Genomic DNA, 15,147 nt, shown 5'->3' on the forward strand with positions numbered 1-15,147 from the left:
GCTTCAGACAGAAGTAAACTGCGTTCTCTGGCAAGCAGAACCGAGGGCTGTATCAGCTGGGGGAAGAAAATCCAATTTGCTTTTAAATGCCATTTGCAGACTGCTTCTTTCATACTAACAACTCAAGTTATTGAAGTTGAGAATGTAAAAATTTAGACATTAAGAAACTTTACAGAGACCCTGTCTAGGCAAGGAGGTCTCTTCTCAAACCTAGGTGGAGACAATATCAGGGTGTTTGGGCAAAGAGTGGCCCCATTTTTCATGCGTGCTCTTTCCCCCGTATGCCAGGGGTTTGTGGAATAAACTGCTTTGCCAGACAGTGAGCAGAACATAAAATCCACCGAATTACATCCTACTTAGGAGTTTCCAAAAGGCGGCTTTGAAACAAATTCCCGAGGATAAGTAGGATAGGCGATCGTGTAGCCAATATGTGTGCATACATATAGTGAGCAAAGCCTGTCTTCTAACTGTTTAAATAACCAGAGGTGGGAAGAGAAATGGAATTCGTAGTCAATAGCCCATTGTTCTGCTGGTTCTTTTTCACCACTCCGGTCCCTCCCTGTGGGGACTGGTGTGCTAGTTGCTGGGTCACAGGCGAAGTGGGGAGTGGGCTGGCAGAGGGGTGCCATGTTGGATGGAGGGTTATGTGGAGTGCGCAGGCTGGATGGGGAGTCGGAGCTGAGGGTGTCAAGAAAAGGCTGGGAGCAAGGTGGAGTGGCCACTGAAGAGGGCCAGAGGGACAAGGACCTGGGAGTCAGCAGGCAAGACGCAGCCAGGATGCTCTGAAGCCCAGGAGGGCTGATGGGGCTGGTGAACGCATAGCAATGAGAGATAGCAGGGTTTTGTGGGGATGATGTGGTAATGGTGGGATTCAGTAGCAGGGATGGTGGTGGGCACTGGGGGAGGTGGACATAAAGGGGGGATAAATAGAACAGAGGTTTGGGGGCAGTGTGAGACAAGACCCATAATAATAATAATAATAATAATAATAATAATAAAAAAACAGGGAGCACACAGACTCCCGAGGTCAGGGTATGGGCTCAAAAACCAGGCAGGCAGTCCCAGCAGTTGCCATAAGACCAGAAAATGAGCTCATGCCAGCTCAGCTTCAAAAGCGCTGTCTGAATTCTATTACTGGCAAGAATCAATATGAGGACATGTAAGCCTGGCTCTGTAAGTGGGAACAGGTTTAACACAATAATAGGTGGTGTCTGGTGACTGGTATTGGGGTCAGGAAGATCATGACAGGACAGGAAGGGAAGTGGACAGAGATCCAACCAAGGTGGGTGAGAACTGAGTGGTCCAACTTGTGAGAGCTGTGTAAATGCATCTTGCTATACCAAGGCAAGGAAATTGCAAGGAGTTGATATGGTGGTTGCTATAAAATATTCCCATTCCCCACTCAAACTCCTTCAGACTCCAAGTCCAAGAATTCAGTTTCTTCACACCTGTCAGAAAATACTATGGCATGGATGATTTGGCCATGATCCCGATATGTGCCTTGGCAGCAGAGTTAGTAAAGAGGAGAGGTGGCACCCAGTCCTGCCCAGGACCCTCACAGAACTCTCTTCACCTCCAGTATGGTTGGGACTCTTTATGAAAGTCTTTGTTGCACGGGCTCAGGGAGTAGCCCCAGCCTCCACTTCCCAAGCCTTCCCTTTGTCTCTTTTGACTACTGTAGCTAAAGTGTCAGCTTGGGTTAGGGTCTGCCTGTCTACCTGTGGCTAACCAACTATTATGATGTGTGTGTGCGTGTGTGTGTGTATGAAACTTGATATATAAAACATGTATGTATAAATGATGTATGTATAAATCTTGATATATAAAACATGTGATATAACACATGTGTATGTATACACACACACATACACACATATATATGAAGAATTGGCTCACATCGATTATGGAGGCTGAGAAATCCCATGAGCTGCCATACATCCCAGGAAAGCTGGTGATATAGTTCCACTGGGAATCTGAAGATCTGAGAATCGGAAGGGCTTGTGCCCACCCATGTCAGGGAGGGCAGTCTGCTCAGTGTATGCTCAGTGTAGTCCACTGATTCAAATGATAAATTTGTCCAAAAACACTTTCACAGACACACCCAGATTTTTTTTTTTTTTTTTTGAGACAGGGTCTCACTTTGTCATCCAGGATGGAGTACAGCGGCATGATCTCAGCTCACTGCAACCTCCACCTCCTGGGCTCAAGCGATCCTCCCACCTCACCCTCCCAAGTAGCTGGGACTATAGACATGAGCCACCATGCCCAGCTAAACACCCAGAAACGTTTAACGAGATACCTGAACATCCTGTGGCCCAGCCAAGCTGATGCGTAAAATTAACTGGCACCCCAACTGCCCCTCATTTCCCAAAGTTGCTGTCATCAAAGATGTGGACTTGAGCGCAGTGTCTTCCATTCCCACAGCAAAGAACCAGGCCCTGCTTCCCAGCATCACAGCCTGTGCTGCAATCTCTCTCCTTGCCTGCCTGGGTGAGAGATTAGTTGGCTGGACACACGGGAAATGGAGATCCCTGGTTGGTTGACCTCTCTGGCCCATGCGCAGTCAGATATCTACCTTTATTATGACAATGACCACACTCTGTGGCAATAATGATATTGTGGACAGGCATGCAGATACAATGTGGAGCCCTAGCATGCGCTGACACATAATAACCATGGGGTGGGAAGGTAGCTGGGCAGGAGTGCAGGTTGGGAGTCATGTCATGGCAGCTGGGACTGAGGGTTAGAAGAACCTGAATAAACCCTCAAGGGCTGGAGCCATAGGTTCAGTGCAACCTGTCCAACATCTGTGCTAAGTTGCCCAACCCCTAAACACTCCATACCCTAGTCTCATCCTCTTGTGTCCTTGTTTCCTCCCAGTTCAGTCCAGTAAACATTTATTATCTCCAATTGGACATCCACTTGAGGCATGAAAGCTGTGATGAAGAAGGCATGGGGGTTTCCTATGGGCAACATCTCTGCCAGATTCTCAGCACTGGGTTTTCTGGAAGTCTCCATGCATGGGAACAAGGTGTGGATATGTTTTGGAGAAATGTACTGAGTGGCAGGGGTCAGTTGAGAGCATGTGAGTCACATTCCTTTCCATGGAGCTTCCCAGAGCCTCTGGGAGGTCTTCGGTTGAGGTTGATTGGGCCTCCTTACCTTCACGTGTCCTCCTGCAAGTTTCTGTCCTGGGGTAATTTTGAATCTGTGATGCAAGATCTGGCTCTTTAGTGATTTGGGGGAGCTCTGGTCTTCCACAAAAGGTGTAAAGCTACTGGGGAGCAACACACCTCTGGAGACTTAGCCTGGTTAGAAGGGGAGTTAACCAAGAATCTGTGTGGTAATTTCTTTCTATTTCCAAGTGAGTCCAGGACTGCCTCCTTCAGGCAGCCACTGCTGCCTACAGACCTCTCCTTCATTTCAAGCCCAGCCAGCATTCCCTTCACCTTTTCATTGGGAGATATTTGTGTGATGGCTTCAAGTCCCTTTCAAATGCCTCTGATTGTATTTTCATCTAGATGGTTAGTTCTCAGAAGATGATGCCACATCCTTTCTTCTTTCCAGACTTTTACCAGTCACCCCAAAACTAATAATAATTACATGAGAGTATTATAATTATCCAATTATTATTATAATAAAGGACTTATCAAAGGGAAAAACATCAAATGGTCCCACTTACTACGTGCTTTCATTTTTCTAGCTTGTCATTTAATTTTTGTCCTATTCGTGCTTGCCTTTTGTAATTATAATCATCGTGGAGTCAAGGTTTATGTTCATTTTAAACATTGAAATATCCTTTAAACATGTCATTAAGAGTATTTTTTCCATATTGTGTCATGGAGGCCACCTCATTCCCCTTCCTCAGTAATGCCTGGGATCCTGTCTTCTTCTTCCTCTTCCACGGCCATGGTCAGTAAAACTGATAGGGGCTGGGGAGTGGAATGTCTACTGGAGATGTGTGAAATCATTCAGTAAACTCTTGGAAGAGACAGGTACAGTGGCTGCACTTGGTTTCCCCTCTCCAGACCTCCCTCTCTTCCCCATTCCTTCCCTGTCTCTCCCGTACAAGCTGTTGTTTGCTTAAACACGGTTTTGCTTCGGTTGTTTCTTCCTGCATGCTAAGGCTTGGGGAATAACTACATCACAAACTACCAAGCCGAGGCTGAAATCCACGCATGACATCCTACTTAGGAGTTTCCAAAGGCGGCTTTGAGATAGATTTCCAGGGATAAATAAGATAAAAAATACACCGGGTAATGTTTGTACACACACAGAGTGAGCAAAGCCTCCCAGACTTGTTAACAGGGGAAGGTGGGGAGGGGAGTGCTTGTTGTAGGCTGGGGGCTTGCAGAGCCCATCCCACCCGGGCATGGAGTGAGGAGAAGCTGCTCTAGAATGGAGTTGGCCCTGGGCTCCTTCAGGACCTGATTTGATATTGGGTGGTACCGTTTCTTGGAAGTCTGTGGTCATGTTGCTGAAAAGTGAGTTCTCTGGGGGTACTGCTGGAGGCTGACTCTCATCAGCTGCTGAGGGGGTAAAGCTTAAAATTGAGGTCTGATGTCATGAGCTGCCTTGACACCTGCGGAAACCAGGAAGGCCTGAATGGCCTGGAGGCGTGTTCCCTTCCCAATTCTGCTCTCGTGGACAAGGCTACCTAGCCAAAGGTCTTCACATCAAGGGGGCCAGGCCCAGTTCTTTCTTATCCTTGAGCATTGGGTTTCAGTTTGCTGCTAGCCACAGAAATGTTCAGACAAGCCAGCTGCATTTACTTGTGGGAATCAGTGATCACCTCACCCTCTCGGTACTGCAAAGCTGCCTGCCGTGTCGCTGGTTGTTCACTCTGTTCCTTTAACAACCCCATATGGCCCTGTGTGGTGTGCTGGATGCTCTTCCCTGGAATGTGAGTCTATCTGACTCATACACTGCTGTTGATCTCATCCTTCCAGTGTCAGGTATCAAGTGTTTGGTCACCCCCATAACCCCAGAGGGGAATCCCACCCTCTCTCCAACAGGGTGAATAGGAGGTGATGAAAACAGCCTCAGAGACACCAAGGGAGGGGTAGAGGCTAAGAGTCTACTTGCACAGGCTGTGTGACCTCAGACCAGGCACTCAGACCTTCAGAGCCTCATTTTCCTCACCTGTCCATTGGGATAATAATTTCTGCCCTTCCTAAGGGGATCACCAGGAGTAGTCTGTGAAACTAAAGATGCCAGGGCAGAGTCAGCTGTGGAGTGCTTTGCAATGTAAAAGTGATGGAATCACTGCTGCCCTGACAAGGGGACTGAGCCACAAGTTAGGAGGCATGATGAGGGCTGAGGGATGACAGGTGCTCGTGTGCATAAAGTATTATCGTCACGGTGATCATTGCTCAGCTGGATTCCCTTCTCTTGAAGCACTCCTGCTTTATTTTCATTGTTTATCTTTTTCCACTGAAAGCAGCTGGAGACATTGTGTTTGTAGGTTTCTTTGTCAAGCCTCCCAGCTTCTCCATCGAGGAGTCAATGATCTGTAAACAAATGCTTCGATGCACAGGGGAGCTCCCTCGTTTAAAGGCACCTTGGGGGGAACCCTTTTACAATGAGAATGATTGCCATGCCTGTGTGGCAAATACATGTCTGTATTTGTGAATTTGGAGTTTTGCTTAGCAAGTTACTTTAAAATGGAGACTGCATATCCTGGGCACAACAGACTAGGAACAGTGTGGAGAAGACTTCCGAATCCTGTGAGATGTGCCAGATACAGAGGCAGCCAGGCAGGGCTTGCTCCTGCTAGGAAGTTTGCTTTGAGGGACTCAGAGGCTGATGAAGGATGAAGCTGGGGGAAATGGTGCAATGTATCAGAAAAAGCCTCAGCCTCTGCACATTTCTAAGTTTGTGATTATGGCAGCCTTCCTTAGTCTTCCCACCTGTTAAATGGAGATAGTAATACTTGCTTAATTGTTGTTCTGATGATGAAGTGAAATGTCGCACGTGACATACATGGGATCTGCAAACACAAGGTGCTGTCCAGGCTCTGAGCACACTGTCTTTCCACCTCGACAATCCCTGGCAGAGAGTGGGAAAGGCTGGTTGACTCTGCCATGGTCTCGCCCTTTAGCCTAATTGTTGGTGGACTTTTGCAGGAGCCTCTGCTATCATCCCTGAAGCTGGGGATTGCGGTAGGAATGCCTTACACTTGTCAAAGTCCTTCCTGGGGTGACTGCAAAGGACTTCACTTTTCACCAATGGCCTAATGCTTTTTCTTCTGGGTCCTCACTCTCATCTCCCTCATTTCTTGTCTCCTGCCCCCTAATTCAGGGGCCCCATCTCTCTCTTTCCTCCATCTCTTCTTCTTTCTTCTTTGCCGCTACCTTCCCTTTGTCCCCCTACCCTTCCCTTCCTCCCTCTCCTGCTTTTTGTCCCCCCAATTCCACCCTGAACCCCACAATCTGTGTCACAGAGTTGGGGAGGCGGATCCGGTGGCCTTTACAGCCATAGCCCCCTCCCTGAGTGCCACCATACAGAATTGCCTGCGGTCCTGTCCCATTTTGCCCTTCTCCTGTGGCCAGGATTTGCACAAATGAACCTGGGCCCCAGCATGGGGGCCAGGGCCACTGAGCTCTGGAGTGCAGGCTCTCAGCCCAGCCTGGCTGCCCCCTGGAAACAAGCTGCTCCCTTGCCCAAGTGACTAAAATAAGAGAAAGAAAGGAGCAAAGGCCTTCACAGGCAGGCCTGGTAGCACTGAGTGAGACCACACCAGCCTGCGCAGGAGCTTCAGCGAGCTGGGCTAATTAGAGGGGCCTTGCAGTCCCCATGGTAATTTGCTTAAATGGAAGAAGTTGCTTTTCTCTCCTTTTTCTGTTCTCAGGAATTCCAGTTTTAGGCTCTGGCAGTCTCTAACCACCCTTGGCCCTCTGGGGAAGTGTTTGCTATGGAAATATGCAATTAATATTGCAGCGATCATAATTGCTAATTATTAAAACAATGCTACCCCCTTTTCCTGGCCTAGTTTCATGTTTAAAACCATTTAAATAACAGGGAGGAAGAAAAAAAATGGAAAAAAGTTAAACACCAGTGCTGAACTTGTGCAGGGCCAAATGAGATGGTCCCTGGGCTGCCCAGGATTTGTCCTGGTGTTCGGAAGGACAGAGTTCTCCAAAGCCTCTGGTCTAGGCTCCCCTGGAGCCATGTGCTAGATAAAAGTGAGGTACAAATTGTGGTTTTTTGTCACTGGAATCCTATTTCCACAGTGACACAGAACTGTTTTCTTTTCTTTCTGGTTGATCTCCAGTAGGATCCCAGACCATTAGGACTTACAGTGTCCTGTCTTTGTCTCAACTTGTTCCTGTTCACTTCCTTGGAGTCAGGGCAAGAATTTTAAGGAAATAAACAGTTCAGTGTACTGGTGCCTGGCCACTCTGAGGAATGTCTCTAATGAATGACTATAGCCATTTCTAGGGGTTCTTTCAACAGGAGGTTTCAAAGCATCAGTAGAAATGGCTGCTTGGTCACTACCCTGTAAGCACAGTTTGCGTCATGCCACCTCACAACAAGAATCTTTCAGTGTCCTGTCCACGCCCAGCCTATAGGGTCGAGCCCTAATCCTAAACTTGGCATGCGAATGTTTCATGACGCAGGCTCAGCCCATTTGTCGGGCTTTATCTGCCACTCCCTCCCACCCCAGCCAGTTTGGCCACTCCTGAGATGTGACCCATGCTCCCAGGCTTCTGTGGTCACATGGAAGGTGCTTCTCAGCTTTACTCAGCGAAATCAATTACATCCTTAAAGATCCACCCCAAATCTCCCTCCTTCCCAGGACATCACCCTCTACCCTCTGAACTCTCCTACCAAGTACTTGATCTCCCTTACGACCTAATTACACACTTCTTTGTACTTGATCCATTTCCATACATACCTTCTAGTCAAGACTAAATGCTAACCTTCTTGAGGATGTTGATTTGTAGTTACTGACTTCAGTCATCTTTGCCTCTCCCGGGCCTAGCCCTACACTTTGCCCATAGTAGGGGCTCAATGATGATTGAGGAAATAATGGATAAAATCCAAGAAATCTTTAAAAAAAAAAAGGATATAGACATTATGTTCATTTCCTATAGCTACTGAACAAAGTGTCATAAACTCCGTGCCTTAAAACAACAGAAATGTGCTTTCTTGCAGTTCGGGAGGCTGGGCATCTGAAACCAAGGTGTTGATGGGGCCACGTTCCCTCTGAAAGCTCTAGGGAGGATCCTTCCTTGCCTCCTCCAGCTTCTGGTAGTTGGTGGCAATTCTTGGCATTGCTTGGCTTGTAGATGTGTCATTCCAGTCTGTCTCCACTGTCACATGGTGTTCTCTCTCTGTGTGTCTATGTCTAAATTTACCCATTTCTAATAAGGACACCAGTCAGTGGATTAGGACACACCCAAATCCAGTATGACCTCATCTTAAAGAAATTACATCTGTAAAGGCCCTATTTCCAAATAAGGTCAGATTCTGAGGTTCTGCATGGTCCTAAACCTTTGGGAACACGATTCAATTCAGGATAGTCACCAATAAGTAACGGAGGTGGATTTGAGGTCTTTGCATTTTTAAAGCCCAAGTATCTTGAAGAACGATGGGGTCACAGACAAAGAATGGAACTTTTACAGGGTCCTCTGCTTTTTGCCATGTGACAGGTAGAGATATTTATCCAGAAGCTGGAGTTATAATGGGATAGAACTGACGAAGATAACAACTTGACAATTATCAGCATAGATGTTAGAGGTGACAATTTCAGCACAATCTAAGTTTCAGCACAATCAAAGTTTTATACTTTATTCCACCAAACATTTTTCAATAAAACATATTTCTTCTACCTCAAAATATGCACTATGAAGATAGCAGAGAAATTAAGAAGGTGTTAAGTCACAAGTATGAAGAAAACGGGAGGAGACAGCAGGGCATGGAGGATTTTAACAATGTTTTGGGAGATGGAGCAGGGATTGAGGCATGCGTTTGAGATAGTGGAGTGGCAGATATTACACTAAAGATCTGCAGAGGGGAAGGCTCAGGAGAAGTGAGCAGTTTGTCCTGCAGGACCTATGAGGCCCCTGGCATGGAGGCCCCAAGTTATCCCAAAGGATGAGAACGAGGCACGAGGCTGCATCTGGTGCACTGGTTGAACATTTGCTTAAAACTAGTTGGAATCTCCAGGCTCCTCCCCTCCTGGTGCAAACAGACATCACTCTCTTTCCCCACGACCTCCCTTTCGTAGAGGTATTTTGTTTTCTGGACAAAGGAGGCTCCATGCTTCACTCTGGGTCAGCAGAGGGAGGGGTAAAGCACTCAGCTGAGTAACGGGGATTCTGCTTCCTCCTCACCTCACTTTTATCCAAGTCATACACATGTTGAGGTCTAGTGGAAAATCTGTGCCAGATGTGTGGGGAGAAGTCCTAGGCTTACATTTGACTTTGCCTTTTAATAACATGTTACACTACGCTAGCCAGTTGGCCTTCCTGGTTTTTTTTCTCATCTGAAAAACAGGGCTATTTGATAATGCCTACCTCCATGGGAATGGGATGGAGGTGTGTGGTACATGAGAATGCTGCAGCAGATGAGAGGGTTGCAAACTGTAGAAATGTGCATAGTCTAGCAAAGGTTGAGCCTCCAAGTCAGAGTGGGACCAGGTCCTGGAGTCAGGGCAGGGTTGGAATGGACCAGACATTCTGAGCATAGGATTCATGTTTCCAAAGCAATGGCATACCTCCTCCACCCTCCAGTTTCCCAGGAAGTGTCTGTCCCACCCTATTATTGCATCAGTTTCCAAACCTTCACTTTCTGATAAAGCATTCTTGGATTCCTTTGCTCATGCAACAGTCAGATTCCGAGCACCTATCACGTTCCAGGAGCTATGCTACTGCTGAGGATACCATGAGTGGAACAGTCATGGTGCTTGCCCTCATGGAGCTTACAGTCTATAGGAAGGTAGATTGTAACCAACTCATCAAACAATTAAGTCAGATGACAGTGGTGGTGATCATTACAAGGGAGAGGCAGGAAGCACTATGAGAGTGTGCAGAAGGAAGAACCAGCCTTTGTCTGGGGCTCAGAGAAGGCGTCCCTCGGGGGCATGTAACACAGCTGTGACCTGAAGGCGAAAGTTAGGGTGTCACCCAGGAGCCAGAGGGCAGGTGGGAGCCAGACACAGGACAGAGCATGATGTGGGAGGAACCAAAGGACCCTGGGTGGGGCTAGGGTCCCCTGGGTGAGGGTCCATGTATATGAGGAAGCTGGAGGGGGCAGGGCCTTGCTATTCAGGACCTTATGGACTGTACAAGGATGTTGGTCTTGATCCTGAGAGCCAGGGGATCCACTGAAAGGCCTTCAGCAGAAAGATGAGGGGTTGACTTTGTCTTCTGCAAGCCTGCTTTGGCTGCAGCGAAGGGAAAGCTCACTGCTTTCTTCTGCTTCTCCCAGTCTGGACACAGAACCAGTGGGGCCACTGTTCTTGATCTGGGTCCAATTCCACATTATCCTTGTCCCCTCTCTCTAAGATGCTTCAGCTGCAGTTTTTATTTTTGGAGGCTCTTGTAGACAAGCCCAGTTCTTCATTTACCCTTGCTGGAAACATGACCCTACTCTACTGAGAAAGTCATTTACTTAGTCTAGGCTCGTAGCTTCTGGAGGTACCAGTGTGGTACTGGAGTAGCCAGCCAGCTGATTGGTCAGGGTGATACATGGTCCTTTCAGGTCCCCCGGTATTGGAGGCAATGTGGTGATGTGAAAGGAGTTTGGGCTTTGGACACTGAGGTTTATATTTCCCCTCGGCCACTTAGTAGTTGTGTCACTGGGGCAGGTGACGTGCCATACAGAGGACCCAAGTATGAGCTTCAGAAGCTCTTGAAAGTGATCATCCATGATATGCAAAAAGGCAGACCTTGACATACACCTATGGTTTCATAAAGGTTGAGCGGCTTCACTGCTGCCAGTGTGATGAGGCTTACCAAGGGCATCGCTTGTCATGGTGCAGGAGTGGGAGGCTGCAGGGACTGGCCCAGCTACAGAAACTGGCTCCTGAAAATCACCCAGCAGGAGCTATGGTGCCCCAGCTGTTCTGCTGTGAGAATTCAAGCCTCATAAAGGCTTGAGCATGGAAGAAGCTTCCTGGCAGAGGCAATTCTCCACACAGTTTTAGGGGGAGCTGTCCAGCCATGACAGGAACCTGGCTGGTGGTTGTGGCTGGGGGTGTGGTCTAGAGAGCAGGACAAAAGCTGGGCCTGGTGTCTCCTCTGAGCCTAGGCTGTAGTCCAACAGGGGTGGGAGGACACAGCAGGCAAGTGCGGTGCACAAGCCCCTCCTGCTCCTCTGACTGGAGCAGAAGGACAGGAGCAGGCTGGAAATCCTGACACTCTTGAGCTCCTGGGGGGCAAAGCGTGCTTTATAGCCCCAGCACACGCCCGAGCTTGAGCAGGATGATGGATTCCAGGTCACTGCCGGCTGGTGGGGTCAAGGCTGCCGGTCCTCTGCCAGCAGAGCTGTGGGTGGGCTCCATGTCCAGGCTGGGAGAGGCAGGGGAAAATGGGGTGTCGGAGTGCTGGGAGCCCGGATTTATGACTGCTTTTGCTGTTTTGTCCACTCTGCTGAGACACTGGCCACACTGGGATGTGTTGTGGGGGCTCATCTGCTCTTGGGGCAGCAGCTAAGTGTACAAGCTTGGGGAGCAGGGGCTGCATGGCTCTGTTCACACAGGGTCTCACCCTGGGCTGGGTGTGATTGAGATCTCCATCTTTCTGGATGATACTGGGGGAGAGAAAGTGACCCCTGTCTTCACCTTCCTTAAACCTGAATCCACAAACCCGAGACAGGCGGTTTGCTTTCTACAAAGCTACCCTTCAATAAGTAAAAGTGCATCTGCGAATGCCCCTCCTAGAACCAAGGGTCCATTTTCTTTCCCACATAAAAGGAAATGAAATGTGCAGGGCTCTAATAAAACATGAAAGGCTTAGGTGTAAGCCAGGAAGCAGGGCTTTGAATGGGATTCGGTGGTCTCAGCTGCTTGGAGGTGTATCTATTATATGTCAAGCAATTAGAAACAGGTTTCTACTAACTGGCTGACTTTGTTCGCAGCTACCAGTGAAATGGACTGCTCTCCCAGTGGCATCTGCCAACACTTGCACACCTTGGAATCAGTTACAGGTGTTCAGGGTTGTAGGTCTTATATCTATATGTTGAATATGCACATGGTTTTTGCAAAGGCACTGCGACCTTAGTTATAATACTGATATCAGATTGATTGATTGATTCATTCATTCAGCCATGCATGTTCATAAATACCGCATGACCATGTGTGTGCAGATGACATCAAGTACTTCAATAATAGGAGGAAGTAGATAATAATTGTCACATTTGTGGAATTGATAACTGCCATGGGAGTTTGAAACTGGAGGATTGTTTCTGGGGGTGCCATGGAGAAGGAGGATGAAGCTGGATGTTGGGGCTGAGTGAGATGGAGTGAGGCGGGTGGGTCAGAAAATGGCATGAGCCAAAGGGCGGACCCAGTCTAGGGTGGACCATGAGGAGGCTGATCTGGCTGAAGGGACAAATGAGGGAGGGTGAGAGAAGGCAGTTTCCATGGGAGGCAGTGGAGGAAGAACAAATCCAGAGATCCTAATACCTGCTCTCTTCTGCTTGTGTTACTGCCACACCCTATTCTGCATGACCTGACAATGGTTTCTGGCTGGCTTCACTGAAACCAGCCCTGGGGTCACACATGGGAGTGCACAGTCCCCAACCTAAGCCTCTGAAGCATATCCCAGGATCCTCTGCACTGGTGCATTTGGAAGTCTCTTGAGGAGTCTGCAGGTGGCTGGAGCTCTAGAATCCTCTGTCCACCCTCGAAGAGCTAGGGCAGGGCCTGGTTGCCGAATGTCAGCTCAGCCTAGGAGGAGCTTCTCTGTTGCAGAGTGGGTGTGTTATTTGGTGTGCTCAGGTAGGAACTGGGAGATCCTCTCTTGGGTGGAGGCACTTGTCACGCTAGCTGGACGGTGAGACTAGAGGAAAATCTGGGTTTTCCTTGACTTTTCTGCCAGTGCCTTTGTCTTTTAGAAGAAGCACCATGAAAGGTGCTTGAATGCCAAGCAAAGGGAGGGAAGATCTGGCAGAGACTGAGAACAGGGTTGCCCTATACAGCTGCACAGGTGGTTTACTGCACAACCCCAGCAATGCCTTTCATGTAGAATAGAGCCTGTGGGGCTGTGCAGGATGTAATCCCAGCATCCTTGCATGACAGCCCTGGCCTGGGAGAAGAAGGCTCAGTTGGTCTAAGAAGAAATGTCCCTTTAAGAGCACACAGACCTGAGGGGTAAACTCACCAGTTGTTCAGACACAACCCTCCTTCTTTAGCGTCCCATGGGTCATGGCCAGTCTGTTTCCAAGTTTTACGGAAAGAAAACTTGTGGCTTTGACTGGGATTATCTCTGAAACCTTTTCTCTACCTGCAGAGATGAGATATCCTGCCTGGCCTGGGGAAGAGGCAGTGATGGGGTTTGGGGGAACAGCAGATGGCCCAGCAAACTAGACAGTTAATCCAACCAAATTACGGCAACAGATGTTTGAAGATGTTTGCATTCAAATTCAAACTGTTAGGTCTCTTGGAAGAGCCAACCAGAATGGGGAAGTTCGATCTCCTTCTTAATTAAAGCAAAACAAAACTAAACAATCATTTTTAAAAACGAAGCCCTGATACCAAGTTGTCAGAGATCATTCACCAGCAATGGCAGAGACTCTGGCTGCCTGCCTGGGGGTTGGGGTCCCGCCCTCAGAAGAGAAGCTTGCTGCAGGAGGGGGACGTCGGAGGAGGGTGGTCAGCGGCCCGGCAGGTGGGGTGAAGGATTGGAGGGTGGTAATGATGTGCGGCCGGGAATGCCCACCAGCAATGGCCAGCCCTGCATCGCTCGTTCAGTGTGGGGGACGTGCATCTCGAAGAGGGAGCATTATTGATGCTCTTGCCTCAGGGAGGGAGGGCCGATAATGGATGGTGGAGGGGGGATGAGCTTTGTCATCAAACAAGGGGCCTGAAAGATGGTCCACTGGAATGTTATCAGTCATGCCTTGATCAAGATGTAAGACTCTCAAGGTCTTCTGTCTCCTCTCTCCTCCCTTCCTACTGCTCCCTTCTGCTGCCCTTCCCCTCGCCCCTCCCCAAGCTCTCTGTCCTCATCTGCGAGGCCCCACACTCTCCACTTCCTCCTCTCCTACTTCTTCTTTTTGTCCTCTTTCCTTCCTTTTATTCTATCTCTTCCTTGCCTTTCTCCTTTTCTCATTTTTCCCTCCCTCCCTCTCTCCTTCCTTCCCTCTCTCCCTTCCTCCCTGTCTCTCTCGCTCCCTCCCTTCCTTCTTCTCTCCTCTTCCCTTCCTTCCTTCTTTCCTCCCCTCCATCCTCACTGTCTTCCTCCCTGTCCTCCTCTCTTCCTCCTTGCTTCCCTTTTCCTTTTCTGTCTCTTCTACCCTTTTTTCTCTCTCCCTGTTTTTCCTTTATTTTCATCTCTTCTTTCTCCCTCTTCATCTCCCTCTCCTCCTATTCTCCCTCATCACTCTCCTTTTGTCTTGTATTTTCTCTAACCTGGGGCCCATCTCCTTATCACTTCCTGGGCCTAGCCTGGCCCGTGCATTGTCTGGGTAAGATTTTTATTTCAAACCAAACTACTAAGTGGTGCTTTTATTCTCAGTAGTTACTACCTGCTCTTCTGCCTCTCCCCTCCCCCACCGATGTTACTAAAAGTTATCTTTGAAGTGATGATATGAGTCTAGGAATTCAAACAAACCTTTTCTATTCTCAGCTTTCAGCAGCTCTGGGCCTTGGGGATGACCCAAACCAAGGCCTCTGTACAGGCCCTGCTGCTCTGGGTCTGGCTTCCAGCTGTGGAGGTCACTGCCTCCAGAGCCTTTGCTGTCAACTGCCCCAGACTGAATGCTCCTCAAATAACAGAGGCACGGGGAACTGCTGCTATCCCCTTCCATCCAGACCGGGGTTTGACTGAGTGAAACCAGGACACCATTAAGTTGGTCCAGAGGCCCCCTCCTTCCTGGGCTCAGCTTTCTCCGTCCCTCATATTCAGTGCCCTCCTTTGGCCGGCACGCGTCAGGTGACATTAGTCTCATCCGATGCTTTCGTCTTGATGCTCACCCACT

At 48.7% G+C, this 15,147-nt stretch overlaps 1 protein-coding gene across 8 annotated transcripts in view; it reads left to right on the forward strand.

Moving 5' to 3' along the window:
* Positions 1-15,147, forward strand: part of IER3IP1 (immediate early response 3 interacting protein 1) — a 1,095,035-nt gene that overhangs the window by 498,495 nt on the left and 581,393 nt on the right. The window contains exon 1 of one of the 8 annotated variants that reach the window (XM_050768197.1): positions 900-903. The exons of the other annotated variants lie outside the window; for them this stretch is intronic. The gene's annotated coding sequence lies outside the window, so the exon portion shown is untranslated. Of the gene's footprint in view, positions 1-899; positions 904-15,147 lie in introns of those variants that run through there. 8 annotated transcript variants of the gene reach the window in all.

Source organism: Macaca thibetana, chromosome 18 (assembly GCF_024542745.1).
Source record: "Macaca thibetana thibetana isolate TM-01 chromosome 18, ASM2454274v1, whole genome shotgun sequence".
In the NCBI taxonomy this organism is placed as follows: Eukaryota; Metazoa; Chordata; class Mammalia; order Primates; family Cercopithecidae; genus Macaca; species Macaca thibetana.